This window comes from Scyliorhinus canicula, chromosome 20 (genome assembly GCF_902713615.1).
Source record: "Scyliorhinus canicula chromosome 20, sScyCan1.1, whole genome shotgun sequence".
NCBI lineage: Eukaryota > Metazoa > Chordata > Chondrichthyes > Carcharhiniformes > Scyliorhinidae > Scyliorhinus > Scyliorhinus canicula.
Window position 1 is genome coordinate 43,449,162 of NC_052165.1, and position 19,649 is coordinate 43,468,810.

The window sequence follows — 19,649 nt, forward strand, 5'->3', positions numbered from 1 at the left end:
AGGACGTGATGACTGGTGTGCCACAGTGCTGGGGTCTATTTACAATTTATATCAATGATTTGGATGAAGGGGCTGAAGGATTTGCTGATGACACAAAGATAGGTAGGAAAGTAAATTGTGAAGAGGATATAAAGGGTCTATGAAGAGATTTAAATAGTTTAAATGAGTGGGGGAAAAGTTGGCAGGTGGAGTATAACGTGGAAAAACGTGAACTTGTTCACTTTGACAGGAAGTATAGAAAAGTAGTGCACCATTTAGATGGAGAGAGATTGCAGAACTCGGTGTAGAGAGGGATCTGAGTGCTTTGGTACACAAGTCACAAACATCAGAATGCAGTTTCAGCTGGTGATTAGGAAGACAAAGTTATGTGCTTAGCTACAATCGTACAGAATATTAGTGAGACCACGGGCGGAATTCTTCGTAGTGTTGCTGCCGGGATTGAATTGCGTGAGTATCGCCTTCCTGTTGGGGACGCTAATTCTGGAGCAATTCAGGACATGCTAACAGGCCGGAATTCTGCCCACGTGAAACTAGTGCAATTATTATTACTGCCAGCGTTGGATTGGCTGGGGCTGAATTTGTACTTGACAAGCTGAAGCTGCTTATAAGCACACCACTCCCCACACACTCTCTTCCAGCCAAGAAGATGGCACTGAGGAGAGCAGACCCGAGGTTCGCTGATGCAGGGTGGGCAGGAGGCTACCGTCCGTCGATGTTAACCATGCCTGGGCGGAGGTGGCAGAGGTACCGCGCACCATGGGTCCCAAGTGCATGGTTATACAGTGCCTGAAAAAGATGAACGACCTCCTTGGGTCAGTTCGGGTGAATCACCACCTCTGTACCCCTGGCATCACTCCATCCTTCACTCCTCAACATTACTTAGCTGTCTACTATGTACGTACTGTATACATTCCCTTTGCTGCAGAAAAATACTTTTCACTGTACTTTGGTACCCGTGCCAATAAATATCTATCAATATAACCCTACCCCCCCACTCCCCACATCACCTCCCTAGAGGCCAATCAAAACCCATTTGCCGGCATCTCCCTCACATCCCATCCTGCACCAAACCCCAACATCTGTATTGTTCTCTCTGGCCAGGTGCCTTGCCAAATACTCATGTAACTCGCATCCAAGTGTCTCATAATGTCCATTATCTGTCCCCCAGGAGAAGACGGCTCATAACCGACAGGAGTGGGAGAAGACTGGAAGGGAACCTCCGGACCTACGAATCTTGATTGCCGCCGAGCAGAAGGTGATAGAGTTAGCCAGGGAGGTGGGAGAGAGGACCATCTCCCAGGCAGAGGTCGGCATGGGTCAACAAAGTGAACCCCGAATGCATAGCAATGTGCCTATAGCAAGTGAGTCACACCTCTTTCCCACGCCATTCTTTCCCAAGATCTCACTATGTACCTTGCTTTGTTTTGCAAAATTGCCGTCAGAACATGCCGGCCTGTCCAAGGTACCCCGCCCCAAGCCACAACCCCAGCATACCCTGAAGGACCAGTCCGGTGACGACACTGACTTTTCAGCACTGCATTCACCTACATCCTCCACCATCACCGGGATTATCACCTCCGTGAGTCATATTAGTGAAGAGGCCCCAGGGACACTTCCTGGTGTGCATATTATACATGCTGAGATAGGAACCCCCAAGGGAGCGGGCAGTCAGAGGGCTGCCTGATCCCAGGAATTAGCTGTAGTCCAGACCGCTTTCTGATTCAGGAGATTATGCCGACAATGCACCATCATCACTGGATACCCAGGACAAAACCGACCTGGTGATGTCTGCAGTGGAAGCCTTGGTGAGAAAGTCACAGCCTTGGGTCAAGATGACCAAGGCTTGGGGCACACTGTGATGGCTCAGGCTCAGGACAGAGGAGCCTAGTCACAGGCAGCTATGTACTGGGCCCACATGACATTGTTGCGGCGCACCAGAGCTTGGCCAGACATAACGAGTGATGGCTGAGCGCATCAAGAGCATTGGCTCGGTGCTGACTGAGGGACATGACTGAGGTGCAGAGGGACATGACCCAGTCTCAGAGGGACATGACCGAGGTGCAGAGGGACATGACCCAGTCTCAGAGGGACATGACCGAGGTGCAGAGGGACATGACCCAGTCGCAGAGGGACATGACCGAGGTGCAGAGGGACATGACCCAGTTGCAGAGGAACATGACCGAGGTGCAGAGGGACATGATTCAGTCGCAGAGGGACATGACCGAGGTGCAGAGGGACATGACCGAGGCGCTAAGGGGCATGACTGAGGTGCAGAGGGACATGTTGCATTCGCTGAGGGACGTGTTCCAGTCTATGTGCTCCATGGCAGAGGGCATCGAGACCCTGATTGAGATGAGAACGGGCCTCTAGGACTGGTAGCAGCAGGTGATGGTGGAGCCTCCGGAGCTCACTCCAGCCTCACCTCCATTCAATGGAGTAGCCTGGGGGCTATCGAGCACCCTGAGGGAGGAGAAAGTGATGAGGCTCGGCCGGTGCCGCCTGCAGGGAAAGTGCTGGAACACCCCAGTTTTTCTGAATCCCCTCCCCATCTGACACTGGTGCATCTGGTGGGCAGCGGGCAGAACAGGATGGCATCTCTGCACCTTTGACACCCAACAGGCAACCAGGCAAGAAACACAGCAGGCCACCTCCACATCTGATGTGCTGTCTGGGGAAACACGTAGAAGGAGTGGTAGGCCATGTATGTTTAATAAGTTAGACACCAGTTAAGTTGGCATAGGTGCAGTGCATAGGTTAGAGGTAGGGGTCAGGGCACAATACTGTATATAGTCACAATTAAATCCATTTGCATTGAAATTTTGATCTGCCTCAATCCTCTGTCTGGTGTGAGGAACGGGCTGTGCTGGGTGTAGTGGGTGTGCCACGTGGGGGGGTGTGGTAAATTGGTGGTGCGGGATGTGGGTGTTGGAGGATGGAATGGGGCAGGGCCCCCTGGACAATCTGACATTCCACTGGGGGTCACCCTCAGAGGTGGCAGAGAATGGGGCCAGAGGTGTGAGGGCGCCATGTACGGTATCTTACCCAGTGACCCATCACTGCTCACCATCTCGATTACACGCAGTTAAATGCGCTCGCAATGGGACTTTGTTCCCAATTAGTTGAATCACGCCCATTACTTACAAAAGAATATAATTGCTTTGGAAACAGTTCAGAGAAGGTTCACTCAACTGATTCCTAGGATGAAGGGCTTAACTTGGAAATAAAGTTAGGACATATTGGGTGTATATTCGTTGGAGTTTAAAATAATGGGAGATGGGTGGCACGTGGTGCAGTGGTTAGCAGTGGGACTGCGGCGCTGAGCCTGCCCGCAGATCGGCTCTCCCCAGATTGGGGCGCTGACTGGGTCCGCTGCCGCCATGTTGAGTTCCCAACAAATAATAGCATGAGAGACCCACACCATAGGGAACTCGGCCGCTCAGGGATGGAGCATCGGGGAGAGGGCCTCAGGCAACATCCTGAGGTTGTCGATATGGCGTGTGGTGTACTCCTAGAGTACGCCACATTGGAGGGGGCGAAGCATCGTGAAAGCAGTGCCGCCCCTGAATTTGGCGTGAAAGTTGATTCTCTGGCTGATCACCTAACGCAATTTTGGCATCGGCGACTGGAGAATTCCTCTCATAAGATCCTGAGGGATCTTGACAGGGCTATGGGAGAGACTAGAGGTGCGATTTAATGGAAAAAAACAGAGACCTGTTTAGACATGTTTAGCAAGGTGTTTCCGACCCTTGCAGTGCCGAGAACGACACCCTATTAAATGGGACTCTGCTACATTTTCAGGCCTCGGTGAGGAACGCCTCGCCAAGAGCGCACTTAGACATGTTCAAGTGAGACTAACTACTCACTTGAAAATGCAAATCTGGATTGAGGGCACAATCCAGGTAGTAATGCATCACAAAGTCCTATTAGAGGCCTTTTGCGAGATTTAACGTCGATGCCGCGCCCCTGTCAGGCGCAATGAGGCCAGTAGATCACTCCCTAGAACTAGGAGGACACAGTTTAAAAATAAGGGGCCTTCTATTTAAGATGGATCAGAGGGTCATTAGTCTGTGGAATTCTCTTCCCCAGAGAACAGTGGAGGCTGGGTAATTGAACATTTTTAAGGATAAGTTAGATCACTGTCAGTGTGGAGTTTGCACATTCTCCCCGTGTCTGCATGGGTTTCACCCCCACAACCCAAAGATGTGCAGGTTAGGTGGATTGGCCACGCTAAATTGCCCCTTAATTGAAAAAAAAAAACCAATTGGGTACTAAATTTATTTTTTTTAAAGGATACGTTAGACAAATTAAGTGAGTCAAAGATTATTGGGGTAGATGGAAAGTGGAGTTGAGGCCCCCAATCAATAACCTGGGAGTTACCATTGATCAGGAACTGAACTGGACCAGCCATATTAATACTGTGACAACCAGGGCAGGTCAAAGGCTAGGAACCCAAAGGCAAGTCACTCATCTCCTGAACACCCCCCCGCCCCCCAAAGCCTGTCACCCATCTACAAGGCACAAGTCAGGAGTGTAATGGAATGCTCTCCACTTGCCTGGATAAGTGCAGCTCAAACAATACTCAAGAAGCTCAACACCATCCAGGACAAAGCAGCCTGCTTGATTGTTCCTCCTTCCACAAAGATTCAAACCCTCCACCACCGACGAACAGCTGCAGCCATGTGTACCATCTACAAGATGCACTGTAGTAACTCACCAAGGTTCCTTAGACAGCACCATCCAAACCCACGACCACTACCACCTAGAAGGACAAGAGCAGCAGATACCTGGGAACCCCACCACCTGAAGGTTTCCCTCCAAGTCACTCACCACCCTGACTTGGAAATATATCGCCATTCCTTCACGGTCGCTGGGGCAAACTCCTGGAACCCCTTCCCTTACAGCACTGTGAGTGTACCTACACCTCAGGGACTGAGCAATTCAAGAAGACAACTCATCACCATCTTCTGAAGGGCAATGGGCAATAAATGCTGACCTAACCAGCGATGCCCAAATCCCGTAAATGAATTTAAACATAGGCCAGCTGTGGCTTCCAGTTCCACTCCAGAAGCTTGAGCACAGATTCTAGACAGATGCACTCAGTATACTACTGGGTAAGTGCTGCTCTGTCAGATGTTCCGTCTTTTCAATGAGAAGTTAAATGGAGGCCCCAGCTGGGCCTGTCCGCCAGCAGTGGAATCTTCCAAAAACTGGAATCTCTTGTAACTATTGAATGTAAGATCTTTGAGAGGTATGTTTGTGAGAACTGAATTATTTGATTGAATGTTTTTTCTTTCATTATTACAATGTGGCATCATTGGCAAGGTGACATTTATTGCCCATCCCCTGAGAAAGGGGGTGGTGAGCTGCCTTCTTGAACTGCTGCAGTCCATGTGGTGTCGGTACACACATTGTGCTGCTAGGGAGGGAGTTCCAGGATTTTGACCCAGTGACAGTGAAGGAACGGCGATATATTTCCAAGACAGAATGGTGAGTGGCTTGGAGGGGAACCTCCAGGTGGTGATATTCCCATATGTCTGCTGCCCTTGTATTTTGAAGTGGTAGAGGTCACGAGTTTGGAATGTTCTGTCAACATGTAAAACAGACCTGCTGAGGCCTCACTCTCTGATGGGTTAGTTCACCAGTTGGGTTTTATAATAATCTGGCTGCTTTAATAGCCATTTTCCAGCACGGCCCAGAAATGAATTGAATATAATCTCACAATAGAGTTAAATGTGTAACATTGTCTAATAAGACAAATGTTGACAAGCTGAGTCGGGATACTGCTGGACGTGTGTTCAGGTTACTGCTCGCTCACCCACACCATGTCCCATACACTCACCACCCCCAGTGCTCACTGACTTACATTGGCCACCACTCCGGCAACATCTTGATTTTAAAATTCTCTTCCTCGTTTCTAAATCCCTCCATAGTCCTGCCCCACCCTATCCCTATAATTTCCTCCTCCCCCACAAGCCTCCAACATCTCTACACTGCTCCGATTCTGGCCTCCCAGATTTTAATGGTTCCACCTGTGGTGGCCGTGCCTTCAGTCGCCTGGGTCCGAGATTTGAAATTTCCTCCATAAACTTCTCCACCTCTCTTTCTTCATTTCAGTTGCTCCTTAAAACCGATCTCTTTGACCCAAGCTTTTGGTCACCTGAACTAATATCACCTTGTGTAACTTGGTTTCAAATTCTGTTTGATAACTCCTGCGACGTGCTTGGAGATGTTTTGCCAAGTCAAAGGTGCTCAATAGATGTAAGTAGTTGTTAATGTGATCGAACTGATTCCGTAACCTGCAATATTTACTCTTCTACCTATAATAATGTAGACTGTTAATAAAACCCACCATTGTGATTGGTTGCACAGCAACTACTGTGAAGTATGATACGCCCATGAGGGTCACAGAAAAATTCCCCATTCTCAAGACTCATCACCAGCAAATCCAATTGGCAATCTAAGAATAAACATTCGATTCTGCTCCGTCAGCAGAATGAAGCAGAACAAGAAACCAACATTCTTAGTACAAACTCAGAATTATCAGCCGTCAACAAAATAAAGCAGAAGAAAAGGGGTTACCTAAAAATAATATTTTGAGTGGACCCCTCCCAAACCAGCTCCAATGGCTGCGGTAAGGTTCAGCTGTGGCTCTGTGGGCAGCAACATTCATCCCCCCCCCACCCCGTGGATTTAAGTTCCATTCCGGACACTAGTGCGCAAAAACAGGTTCCAGTCATGTGAAACGGCAGCTCAATTTCCCTCTCCACAGATGTTGACTGACCTGCTGAGTATTTTTGGTCTTGATACCAGGTCCAGGGTCAGTATTGAGGGAGTGCTGCACTGTTAACAGTCATTGGTGCCATTTTTCAAAGGAGACATTGAATAATTCTTGTCTGCTCGTTCAAGTGGATGTAAAAGTCCCATGGCACTATTTGGCAAAGAATGCTGGAGTTCTCACTGGCCAATATTTGCCCCTCAATTAATGCCATCATCACATTACTGTGTGTGGGAGAAAATTGGCTACTGTGTATGGCAGCAAATTGGCTACTGTGTGTGGGATCAAATTGGCTACTGTGTGTGGCAGCAAATTGGCTACTGTGTGTGGGATCAAATTGGCTACTGTGTGTGGGATCAAATTGGCTACTGTGTGTGGCAGCAAATTGGCTACTGTGTGTGGGAGCAAATTGGCTACTGTGTGTGGGAGCAAATTGGCTACTGTGTGTGGGAGCAAATTGGCTACTGTGTGTGGGAGCAAATTGGCTACTGTGTGTGGGAGCAAATTGGCTACTGTGTGTGGCAGCAAATTGGCTACTGTGTGTGGGAGCAAATTGGCTACTGTGTGTGGGAGCAAATTGGCTACTGTGTGTGGGAGCAAATTGGCTACTGTGTGTGGGAGCAAATTGGCTACTGTGTGTGGGAGCAAATTGGCTACTGTGTGTGGGAGCAAATTGGCTACTGTGTGTGGCAGCAAATTGGCTACTGTGTGTGGCAGCAAATTGGCTACTGTGTGTGGGAGCAAATTGGCTACTGTGTGTGGCAGCAAATTGGCTACTGTGTGTGGCAGCAAATTGGCTACTGTGTGTGGCAGCAAATTGGCTACTGTGTGTGGCAGCAAATTGGCTACTGTGTGTGGGAGCAAATTGGCTACTGTGTGTGGCAGCAAATTGGCTACTGTGTGTGGGAGCAAATTGGCTACTGTGTGTGGGAGCAAATTGGCTACTGTGTGTGGGAGCAAATTGGCTACTGTGTGTGGGAGCAAATTGGCTACTGTGTGTGGGAGCAAGTTGGCTACTGTGTGTGGCAGCAAATTGGCTACTGTGTGTGGCAGCAAGTTGGCTGCTGTGTGGGAGCAAATTGGCTACTGTGTGTGGCAGCAAATTGGCTACTGTGTGTGGCAGCAAATTGGCTACTGTGTGTGGCAGCAAATTGGCTACTGTGTGTGGGAGCAAATTGGCTACTGTGTGTGGGAGCAAATTGGCTACTGTGTGTGGGATCAAATTGGCTACTGTGTGTGGCAGCAAATTGGCTACTGTGTGTGGCAGCAAATTGGCTGCTGTGTGTGGGAGAAAATTGGCTACTGTGTGTGGGAGAAAATTGGCTACTGTGTGTGGCAGCAAATTGGCTACTGTGTGTGGCAGCAAATTGGCTACTGTGTGTGGGAGCAAATTGGCTACTGTGTGTGGGAGCAAATTGGCTACTGTGTGTGAGAGCAAATTGGCTACTGTGTGTGGGAGCAAATTGGCTACTGTGTGTGGGAGCAAATTGGCTACTGTGTGTGGGAGTAAATTGGCTACTGTGTGTGGGAGCAAATTGGCTACTGTGTGTGGGAGCAAATTGGCTACTGTGTGTGGCAGCAAATTGGCTACTGTGTGTGGCAGGAAATTGGCTACTGTGTGTGGGAACAAATTGGCTACTGTGTGTGGCAGCAAATTGGCTACTGTGTGTGGGAGTAAATTGGCTACTGTGTGTGGGAGCAAATTGGCTACTGTGTGTGGGAGCAAATTGGCTACTGTGTGTGGGAGCAAATTGGCTACTGTGTGTGGGAGTAAATTGGCTACTGTGTGTGGGAGCAAATTGGCTGCTGCATTTCCGATATTACAATGACAACAATCCCAACAGAACACTGCCATGTTCTGAGGTTGTGGAAAGGTGCGATAGAAATATAAATCTGTCTGCCATTATGTGGTCATTTCTTTTTAAGGCAAACTTAAAAACCATTGAGATTTGACCTCTAATAACTCTTGGGTAGGTTTAAGTTATCATTGACCTGAAATGTTGAGGTGTCTGCATGATTTTACTCCTTCTCCATATTTTATACCCTAAATATTTACATATCATAGATTATCTACAGTGCTGAAGGAGGCCATTTGGCCCATCAAGTCTGCACCGATCCTTTGAAAGGCCAATCTACCTAGGCCCAATCCCCTGCGCTATTCCTACAACCCCACACTAAGGGGCAATTGATCATGGTCAATCCACCTAAACTGCGCATCTTTGGACTGGTGGAGGAAACCGGAGAACCCAGAGGAAACCCAAGCAGGCATGGGGAGAACGTGCAAACTCCACACAGTCACCCGAGGCCGGAATTTAACCCCTGTCCCTGGCGCTGTGAGGCAGCAGAACTAACCGCTGTGCCACCGTTCCGCCCAAATAATTCAAATAATACAGTGGGAGCAATTCCCACAGAATAGCAGGAGAGCCCCTAAATGAGGTTCACAGGGTGTGAACCAAATGAGCATATTTAAATAAGCAGTTAAAGATGCTCAGCCCGGTTCAAGAAGGCATCTTGCGGCTCCCAGGAATTCTCCACCCCCGCCGATACAGCATGAAGCCAGCAGGAATCATCAGCGATCTCCATCAATGGAGACCAGATATGATGACCATGTTGGGGGACGTGGATGACATGGTGCCCCAGGAGGCCTGGGCAGTGACTGGCACCCTGGCAGTTTGGCACTATCAGGGAGCCAAGGGGTACTGCCAAGGGACACTGTCACTGTGCCAAGCAGTACTGCCAAGGTGCCAAGAGACAATTCCATGGTGCCAAGAGACACTACCATGGTGCCAAGGGGTACTGCCAAGATGCCAAGAGACACTTGCAAGGTGTAAGGGGTATCGCCAAGGTGCCTAGAGACACTGCTGTGGTGCCAAGATATCAAGGGGCACTGCCAAGTTTTGGAACCTGAAAGGGGCATGGCCATGAAAGGATGAAATTGATGGGGGCCATGATTGAGGGAGAGCACGAGGGGTCTCAAGTAGGCTTACATTAACACTGTGATTAAGTTACTGTGAAACGCCCCTAGTCACCACATTCCTGTGGGTGGGGGGGGGGGCTTTACCAGGTGAAGGGGGTTGAGGGGGCATTCATGGGGGCACCCAAGGTTGGGGGGGAGGAGGGTTGAAAATGGGATGGGGGGCTGAAAAGGGAGGCAGTAAAGATTTGTGCCCTGATCTGCTCACCAGCAGGAACTGACTCAAATGTAACCTCAATGGAGCGAAACTCCCCACGGCCAAAAGAAATGTCAAATTGCTGCAGCCGGCAAGAAACACCCAGCTAAATGCGGCCAAAACGGACATAGATTGTTTTCCAGTTGAATCATGCCCCTACCATCACAATCATTGTACTGGACTACAACAATGTGTATGTAAAAGTGAATGTTGCCACAGCAACTTGGACTCTTTCGATCCCTGTTGGCTGGACAGCTAATATGGATCAGACTGGTGCTGACGGCTTTGGATTTGATCCCCTTTTTAGCGGGGGGGGGGGGGGGGGGGGGGGGAGGGGGGGAGGGGGGGGAGGGGGGGGGGGATTTGGAACCTGGCTCCTTGCCCTTCCTGTGGTGGGGTTTGTGGCATTGTGGAGCAAACCTGCCTTTGGGCAGAGAATTGAAGCAGATATGGGTATCTGATCCCTAACACCAGGTTCAGAACCTGGCGACAAGTTCAAAACCCACCTCATTATTAAAGATTCCTGGTGCTTGCATTTTCCTACATTTAAAAAAGAAATATTGGACGGTGAGTACCACTGGCAAGGACAACATTTGTTACCTATCCTAGCTGACCTTGAGAAGAATGGTGATGGGCCACCTTCTTGAAGAGTGGTAGTGTGTGTGTGGTAGAGTGTGTATGTTAGTGTGTGTTTGGTAGTGTGTGTGTGTGTGTGTGGAAGAGTGTGTGTGGTCATGTGTGTGTGTCAGTGTGTGTGTGGTAGAATGTGTGTGTGGTAGTAAGTGTGTGTTTTAGTGTGTGTGTGTGGTAGTGTGTGTGGTAGTGTGTGTGTGTGGTACTGTGTATGTGTGGGAGAGTGTGTGTGGTACAGTGTGTTTGTGGTACAGTGTGTGTGATACAGTGTGTGTGTGGTACAGTGTGTGTGATACAGTGTGTGTGATACAGTGTGTGTGTGGTACAGTGTGTGATACAGTGTGTGTGTGGTACAGTGTGTGTGATACAGTGTGTGCGTGGTACAGTGTGTGTGATACAGTGTGTGTGTGGTACAGTGTGTGTGATACAGAGTGTGTGTGGTAGAGTGTGTGCGGTAGTGTGTGTGTGTGGTAGAGTGTGTGTGTGTGGTAGAGTGTGTGTGTGTGTGGTAGAGTGTGTGTGTGTGGTACAGTGTGTGTGTGGTACAGTGTGTGTGTGGTACAGTGTTTGTGTGGTAGTGTGTGTGTGTGGTACAGTGTGTGTGTGTGGTAGTGTGTGTGTGTGGTAGAGTGAATGTGATGGCGCGGTGGCATGGTGGTTGGCGCTGTTGCTTCGCGACACTGGGGTCCCGGGTTTGGTTCCCGGCTTGGGTCGCTGTCTGTATGGGGTATGTGCGCTGTCCCCGTTTCCTCCATGGGTTTCCTCCGGCTGCTCCGGTTTCCTCCCGCGGGGGTGTGGGTTGGGGTGGATTGGCCATGCTGGGTTGTCCTTGCTGTCCGGAAGAGTTAGGGGTTGCGGTAAGGAAGGCTAATGGTATGTTGGCCTTCATTGCAAGAGGTTTCAAGCACAGGAGCAGGGCTGTATTGTTGCATTTATACAGTGCCTTGGTGAGGCCACACCTGGAATATGAGCCGCGATTCTCTGGTCTGGCGCCAGAGTGACGGCGCCGGCGCCAAAACGGGAGTACTTTACTCTGGCGCTGGTGCCGGATCCGAGACCCGATTCTCGAGTCCTGGGTGGTCCAGCACGGCATTGGAGCGGTCCACGCCGCTCCAGCTGCCGGTCTTGGCGTCGACCCGGCGCCACAGTGTCCGCACATGCGCAATTGGGCCGGCGCCAACTAGCGCATGCGCACTGGCCGTCATCCCCACGCCTGCCCCAACGCCAAATGGCGCAGGGATCCAGGAGTCCGCAGCCAGAGAGACCGGCTCGCCGATCGGTGGGCCCCGATCGCGGGCCAGGACACTACGGAGAGCCTCCCCAGGGTTGGACCCCTCCTCTTCCCCCCACAGGCCGCCCCCCGACCCTTCAACCCCGAGGTCCTGCCGGCCCAGAGCATGTAAGAACGGCACTGGCGGCACTCCGATTTTTTTGGACTGCCCATTTGCGGAGAATCGCTGCTCATATTCCAGGTGTGGCCTGGATCGCCCAGCACCATTCGCTCACGGCCGTTTTCACAGCGGGGGGAGAATCTCATCCCGGCGTCGGGGCAGCGTGGCGCGATTCGCACGCCGCCACGCCGATTCTCCCACCCGACGGAGGTCGGAGAATCCCGCCCATGGTGTATTTTTCTGAGGAAGGAGGTTCTTGTTCTCGAGGGAGTGCAGTGAAGGTTTACCAGACTGATTCCAGGGATGGCGAACTGTCATATGAGGAGATATTGACTAGGTTAGGATTGTTCTCGCTGGAGTTCAGAAGAATGAGAGGGGATCTCACAGAGACTTATAAAATTCTAACAGGGCTAGACAGGGTGGATGTAGGGAAGATATTCCCAATGGTGGGCGTGTCCAGAACCAGGGGTACAGCCTGAGGATTCAGGGTGAACCATTTTGGACAGAGATGAGGAGACATTCCTGCACCCAAAGAGTGGTGAGCCTGTGGAATTCATTACCACAGAAAGTAGTTGATGCTAAAACATTGAATATATTCAGGAGGTGGTTAGATATAGCACTTGGGGGGAATGAGATCAAAGGTTATGGGGAGAAAGCCGGATTAGGCTATTGAAGTGGATGAACAGCCATGATCATGATAAATGACGGAGCAGGCTCGAAGGGCCAAAAGGCCTCCTGCTCCAATCTTCTATGTATCTATGTACATGAGAGATTTGGCTATTCATTGTGTAAGGGATTTGATTATTCATTGTGTGAGGGATTCGGTTATTGATTGTGTGAGGGATTAGGCTATTGATTATGTGAGGGATTGGGTTATTTTTTTTTAAATTTAGAGTATCCAATTCATTTTGCCAATTAAGGGGCAATTTAGTGTGGCCAATCCATCTAGCCTGCACATCTTTGGGTTGTGGGGGCGAAACCCACGCAAACACGGGGAGAATGTGTAAACTCCACACAGACAGTGACCCAGAGCCGGGATCGAACTTGGGACCTCGGCGCCGTGAGGCAACAGGGCTAACCAACTGCGCCACCGTACTGCCCTAGGGGATTGGGTTATTGATTGTGTGAGGAATTTGGTTATTGATTGTGTGAGGGATTAGGCTATTGATTATGTGAGGATTGGGTTATTAATTGTATAAGGGGTTGGGTTATTGATAATGTGAGGGATTTGGTTAGTGATTGGGTGGGGGATTTGTTTAATCATTGTGTGAGAGATTTAGTATTGATTTTGAGAGGGATTTGATTTTTCATTATGTGAGGTATTTGGTTATTCATTGTGTATGGGATTTGTTTGTTCATTATGTGAGGGATTTAGTTTTGTTTGTGTGAGGTCTTTAGCCATTGATTGTGTGAGGGACTTGGCTATTCATTGCGCGTACAATTTGTTTTTTGATTGTGTGAGGGATTTGGTTATTGATTATGTGAAGGACTGGGATATTGATTATATAAGGGATTGTGTTATTGATTGTATAAGGGATTGGGTTATTGATTGTGTAAGGATGTGGGTTATTGATTAAGTGAGGGATTGGATTATTGATTATGTCAAGGATTTGGTTCGTGATTGGGTGAGGGATTTGATTATTCATGTGTGAAGGATTTGTCTCTTCATTGTATGAGGGATTGAGTTATTGATTCTGTGAGGGGTTTGTCTATTGATTATCTGAGGGATTGGGTTATTGATTATGTAAGAGACTGGGTTAGTGATTGTGTAAGGACTTGGGTTATTAAGTGAGTGATTGGATCATTGATTATGTAAGGGATTTGGTTATTGATTGTGTGAGGAAGGCATACTTCTCATTTTCCTCCTCCAAACTTTGACAATGTTTCCTTCTTCTAACAACCCATTCGTCTGTTCCACATCATTGCCTCAACTTTCAAGGTGCATGCCTTGTGCTGGGAATTGTAACATTTGCCAAATGATATGCGCACGACAGCTAATTTCCTGCCTCCTGAAATTGATAGGTGACTGATGCAAACTGACATTTAGTATGACAAAAGAGTATCCAGTTCTTGTGGTCACAGCACGCAAGAAATTTCATGGAAATAACAGGGTTTCTCCTAACTTTTCAGGCAACCAAGTTGTGAAGCGGGGTCTGTGGTAACAAAACATTTATCAGTTCTAGCTGTACAGGAACTGTGGAATGACAGCATTGGAATTACTAACTGAGTAAAGGCCTGAGAGCTTTTATCACTGAACTGTCGAAGACAAACGCTCCAGCTCCAACTCACATTTCAGTCCATAACTCTGGCTTTCTGCTCAGGAAACATTTGGCAACAGGAAATTACTTCTTATTCTGCTAGTCGCTCTGCATTTATCCCATACAAAATAGATAGCACTAATTAGGCGAAAGGGATCTATTTCTTGGCTTTAGGAGCAAGGAAATGTTTTTATTGATCTTTTATGTTACTCTAGCCTTAATATTGTTCATTACAGGTTATCTGATAGGTGGGAGCTTGCTCTGCTCGAATTGGCTATTGCTTTTCTCTATATCGCCACAGTACCTACTGTTTGAAAGGTATTCAACGGTTGTAGCATGCTGTGGGATGTCCTGAAATCCAGAAAGATGCTATAGAAATGTAGATATTTCTTCCAGTGGGAAGCAGAGGTCTTGGGACTGCAAATTGAAGGTACAGCAGCCCAGTACAGCAGAATGAAGCAGGCTCAAGAGGACAGGAGGGGCAGCACGGTAGCCTTGTGGATAGCACAATTGCTTCACAGCTCCAGGGTCCCAGGTTCGATTCCGGCTTGGGTCACTGTCTGTGTGGAGTCGGCACATCCTCCCCGTGTGTGCGTGGGTTTCCTCCGGGTGCTCCGGTTTCCTCCCACAGTCCAAAGATGTGCAGGTTAGGTGGATTGGCCATGATAAATTGCCCTTAGTGTCCAAAATTGCCCTTAGTGTTGGGTGGGGTTACTGGGTTGTGGGGATAGGGTGGAGGTGTTGACCTTGGATGGGGTGCTCTTTCCAAGAGCCAGTGCAGACTCGATGGGCCGAATGGCCTCCTTCTGCACTGTAAATTCTAAATTCTATGATGACCCCCATCCAATCCTTACTGCGAGTGCACCCTCTAATTCCTGCGCTTCCCTTTACACCTTGAGGAATGCTGAGATGCAGCTCCCACACAAAGTCACACGGCAGTCTGAAGGAGATCTTGTGGCAAAGTGGTAGAGTCCCTACCTCTGGGCCAGAAGCTCTGGATTCAAGTCCAATGCCAGGGACCTTTGGCCACAGGAGTGTTCATAATGTGGTTCAATGGACTGGGCTGATAATCAGCTCAGGAATCCTCCCTCCACTTCTCCACTCTTTCCTGATGTGGCGATGCCGGTGTTGGACTGGGGTGAGCACAGTAAGAAGTCTTACAATACCAGATTAAAGTCCAATATGTTTGTTTCAAACAAACATATTGGACTTTAACCTAGTGTTGTAAGACTTCTTACTGTGCCCACTCTTTCCCAAAAGAGGGAAAAAAATATGTGTGTGAAGATACGCTGAAAGAAAAGTTGCACTGTGCAAAAAAGGTAAATTGCCATGTTCCTGAAGTTTGGTGGGGGGGGGGGGGGGGGGGGGGGGGAATGTGAAAAGTAACAATAGTGGGAACACCTTAAATTCACAGTAAAATGAAAGGAGTAAATGCTTGATCAATGGAGCTGTCTTAGGGTGTCAGCCTGAACTGTAACAATTGGCTTGCACTTCACTAAGACTTGGTGAGGCTGGGTCAAAGCCACAATTATTTTAACATTCAAATCTGTCCCAAGCAGGAGAGCTCAACACCTGTAAGACTCACCCATGGAAACAGCTTCAGGCTGGAGTAATCCTGGTCCAGAAATTCCCAAAGCCCCACTCTGTCACTGGAAGTGTGGCTGAGTGAGTGAAACCTCTGCCCCTCCATCTGACCTCATCCTGACCCAGTTCTAATTCCCAGGGACAAGTTATTTCAGATATAATGGGGAGGGGTTTAGACTATCTGCCCAGCGGGGGCAAAGGGATTTCAGAATGACGAATTCACACCAGAAGCTGGTGGGTGGGTTTTCCTGCAGAACCACTGCAGTCTGTGCAATGAAAATGTGGGCTAACTCTAGAGGTCAATCTCTTGGTATTTGGCTACAAGGGGTATAAATCCAGTGCGGTGTTAGAAGTGGTTTTGAAAAACAGTAAGTAGGAGGTCGCATGGTGCTTTTGGTGGCCTTTGAATGCCTAAGTTAAGTTCCATTTGATGTTTATACACTGTCGGCTAATTTTAATCTTCTATTCCTTTAGTGTGAACAGCTTTGCGGGGGTTGATGTGTGTGTGTGGGTGTGCGTCTCCTGAACTTGTAGTCAGGCAGTACGAACAAATTACCCTCCCAGCCTGACACAGTTTAGCTGCAATGCAAAGGTTGAGAATCAAACAACCTTTTCACTGATTCCAAGTGGCGCGTGTCCATTGTTACAGAGAGAACAAGCTCAGGGCTGAGAGAAAGTCAGCCGCTGGCATATTGACGTTTACGATCGCTACTGATTGATTTGTTCCAAGGTTTTCCTCACTTTTTCTGGCTGGTGTCTGTCGGAGATAGTGGAATCAATTTTCCTACATGGTAACAGTCCTAACTGCCAACCCACAGCCCACATCCTTACACAGCAAATAAACATGGATTATCATGGTTGACTGGTCACTCATTATAAAAACAAAAACTCAATGAATATCAGATAAAATGAAACTTTGTTTTAATTGAAATGGAATGTGTCTTCAAATTGCTGGATAAACTCAGCAGGTCTTTTCTTCAGAGTTCATGTGAAATTCTGTTTCTCTCTCCACAGATGCTGCCAGACCTGCTGAGTTTATTCAGCATTTCCTCATTTATTTCCAACAGCCACAGTATTTTACTTTGTCTTCAAACTGGTTAAGAGCCCTTTTTTTGGGAAAGGTAAAGAAAGAAGGTCTGCTTTCGTGTGGCACCCTTCAAGACATTGGGATGTCCCAAAACATTTTACAGCTACTGAAGAACGTTTTGAAGTTTAGTTGCTGTTGTCTATAAGAAATGTGGCAGACAATTTGTGCACAGCAAACTCCACAAACAATAAAGTGAAAATGACCAGATCATCTTACTTTGGTTAAGAGGCACCGGAGAGAACTTGTCTGTCCTCCTTCCAAATAGTTCCACGCGATTTCTTACATCCACACAATTTCTTACATCCACACGATCTTTTATATCCACACGATCTTTTACATCTCAAGAGGTTTCTTGTCTCAGCCAAAAGATGGCACCTCTGAAAATGCAGCATGTCCTTGGAACCACACTGGGACTTTCAAACTGGATTTTAAACTGAGGTCTCTGGAGTCGGGCTCAAATCCACAATCTGACCCAGAGGTGATTGTTCTACCTAAAGAACAATGGCTAACACTTACATATTTATTTATATTAATATGTTCTGTCATTGAATTAATTGATTCAGAGTAGAAAGGACAGTCAGCATTATTCTTGCATTGACACTTAACACTGTCCGTGTGGTGTTTGCACATTCTCCCCGTGTCTGACCCCCACAACCCAAAGATGTGCAGGTGGATTGGCCACGTTAAATTGTCCCTTAAAAATAATTGGATACTTTAAATGTTTTTTTAAAAGCAATGTGAAAGATGAGCTGAACCAATTGGTTTGCAAAGAGGAGTTTCCTTGGTAAGTGTTGGCGCTATTCCAAGAGTTCGTCTGAGGATTCAATCCATTCTGCATATTTGGCAGATGGCTCACTTGCAATTGCGTTATCAAAGTGGGTGAGTTTGCAGCCTCGGAAGAATAAGGAACAATTTTCCTTCTCAATCCTGGATTTAAAGGACCTCATTCCACTGGATAAAGAAGAACAAGCATTTTCTTTAAAAAAAACAATAATGCTGGGAGTACTCAGCTGGGCAGGCAGCATCTATGAAGCGAGAAACAGAGTCAATGGGAATTTTCTGAAAGAAAATGGCATAGCGTCATTTTCGGAAAGAAAATCAGTGCGAAGGCCACGGGCTCCGGCAACGCAATCTGCTTCCCTGTTTTCAGGCACTTTGAAAAAATGTTTTCCCCACATAGAAAACACCGCACCAGAGGTGCAAAGCATCTGATTCGCCCTCCTGGGGGGGGTTTATCTGATCACTTAAATCAAGGGAGCAATGCATTGAAACAGATCCACAGCACTTGCTACCATTCATGCCAAGAGGATGGCAGCGAGGAAACCTGCACCTTGATTCTTGGCGGGAGTCCTCAGCTATTCGTTGGATGCTGTAGTGGAGAGGTGGGCAACATACCCTTGTTCTGGCAGGAGCTCCTCCAACAAGATGGCAAATCCTGTCTGGGAGATGATGGCAACACTGGTCAATGTCAGCAGCCCGACCAATAGTACAGGTGATCAATACTGAAAAAAAGTGAAGGACCCAATCCGATCAGCCGGTCTCCTCTCTGCATTCCACCTTCCATTACCCCCTGGAATGTCACCTCGATCCCACATGGTGCAGCCTCGCAAAGTCCCAGCACCCGACCTCCCACCAGCATCCTCAAACCCGTCTGGCAGTATTCATCACAAACACTCCATGCAGTGCCAACACATGCCAGGTGACATCAACCTCTGACCCACCAGGCATCCAGCTCACATTATCCCCATTTGAATCCCTGCAGGAGAAGCTTGCCCACAACCACAGTGAGCAAGAGGAAATGGGCGGTGGGATGCCCGAGCTAAGGATGCTTCCTCCATATGAGGTGAGAGCCATGGAGCTCTCGGAGGAGGCCTGTGCTGAGCGTGAGGTAGACCTGGACACAAAACTGAGGAGCTACTGAACCTTCATCCAGATAACCAGCCTGAAGAGAATTCTGGGTAGTGCAACCCTTGACCAGGCCATGTATTAAAACCATGTCCCTTGCCTTCCTCTGAAACCGAAGAGCCTGGACCATTCAACAGCAGTGCCCCACAATCCACCCTCCACACCACCTCAGAGGAGACTTCAGAGGGGGACACGGCAGATGAATCACAACTATCATCTGAAGCATCCACCAACGTAGAGACACAGACCTTGGTGGGTGAACCTCACAGGCAGGCTTCTGGGTCACTATCTGGTGAGCACCACACAGGTTTTGATGCACATCAGGTGGAGACAGGAATTTCTCATGGATCAAGCAGGCAGGGGTCTGTGGGATCCCAGGACTCAGCTGTGCCCCAGAGGTGCCATGCCTCTGGATATGCAGGGGCAGAGTTGGGAATACCCAGAGAGGTTGTCACTGACAACCTGCAACTGCAAGGCCAAATGGAGGAGTCCCAAAGCCATCTGTCACAGGGTATAATGCCGGCAATGCGTGGCACCCAGGCCAACACTGCAAGAAGTGCCAGAAATGCCGAGTGGATGATACGTCTTGGTCTCCTCCCGAGGTCCCCAACATCACAGATGTCAGTCTTCAGCCAATACGATTCACTCCACGTGATTCAAAAAAAAATGGCTGACGGCGCTGGATACTGCAAAGACTATGGGCCCTGACAATATCCCAGAAATATTACTGAAGACTTGTGTTCCAGAACGTGCCGCCCCTACCCAAGCCGTTCCAGTACAGCTATAACTACTGTCATCTACCCGGCAATATGGAAAATTGCCCAGGTGTGTCTTGTACACAAGAAA

General features: G+C 48.4%; 1 protein-coding gene across 1 annotated transcript in view; it reads left to right on the forward strand.

The window, feature by feature from the left end:
- Positions 1-5,229: 5,229 nt before the first annotated feature.
- LOC119955266 (transcription factor Spi-C-like) overlaps positions 5,230-19,649 on the forward strand; it is a 55,675-nt gene continuing 41,255 nt past the window's right edge. The window contains exon 1 of the mRNA XM_038781319.1: positions 5,230-5,248. The gene's annotated coding sequence lies outside the window, so the exon portion shown is untranslated. The remainder of the gene's footprint in view (positions 5,249-19,649) is intronic.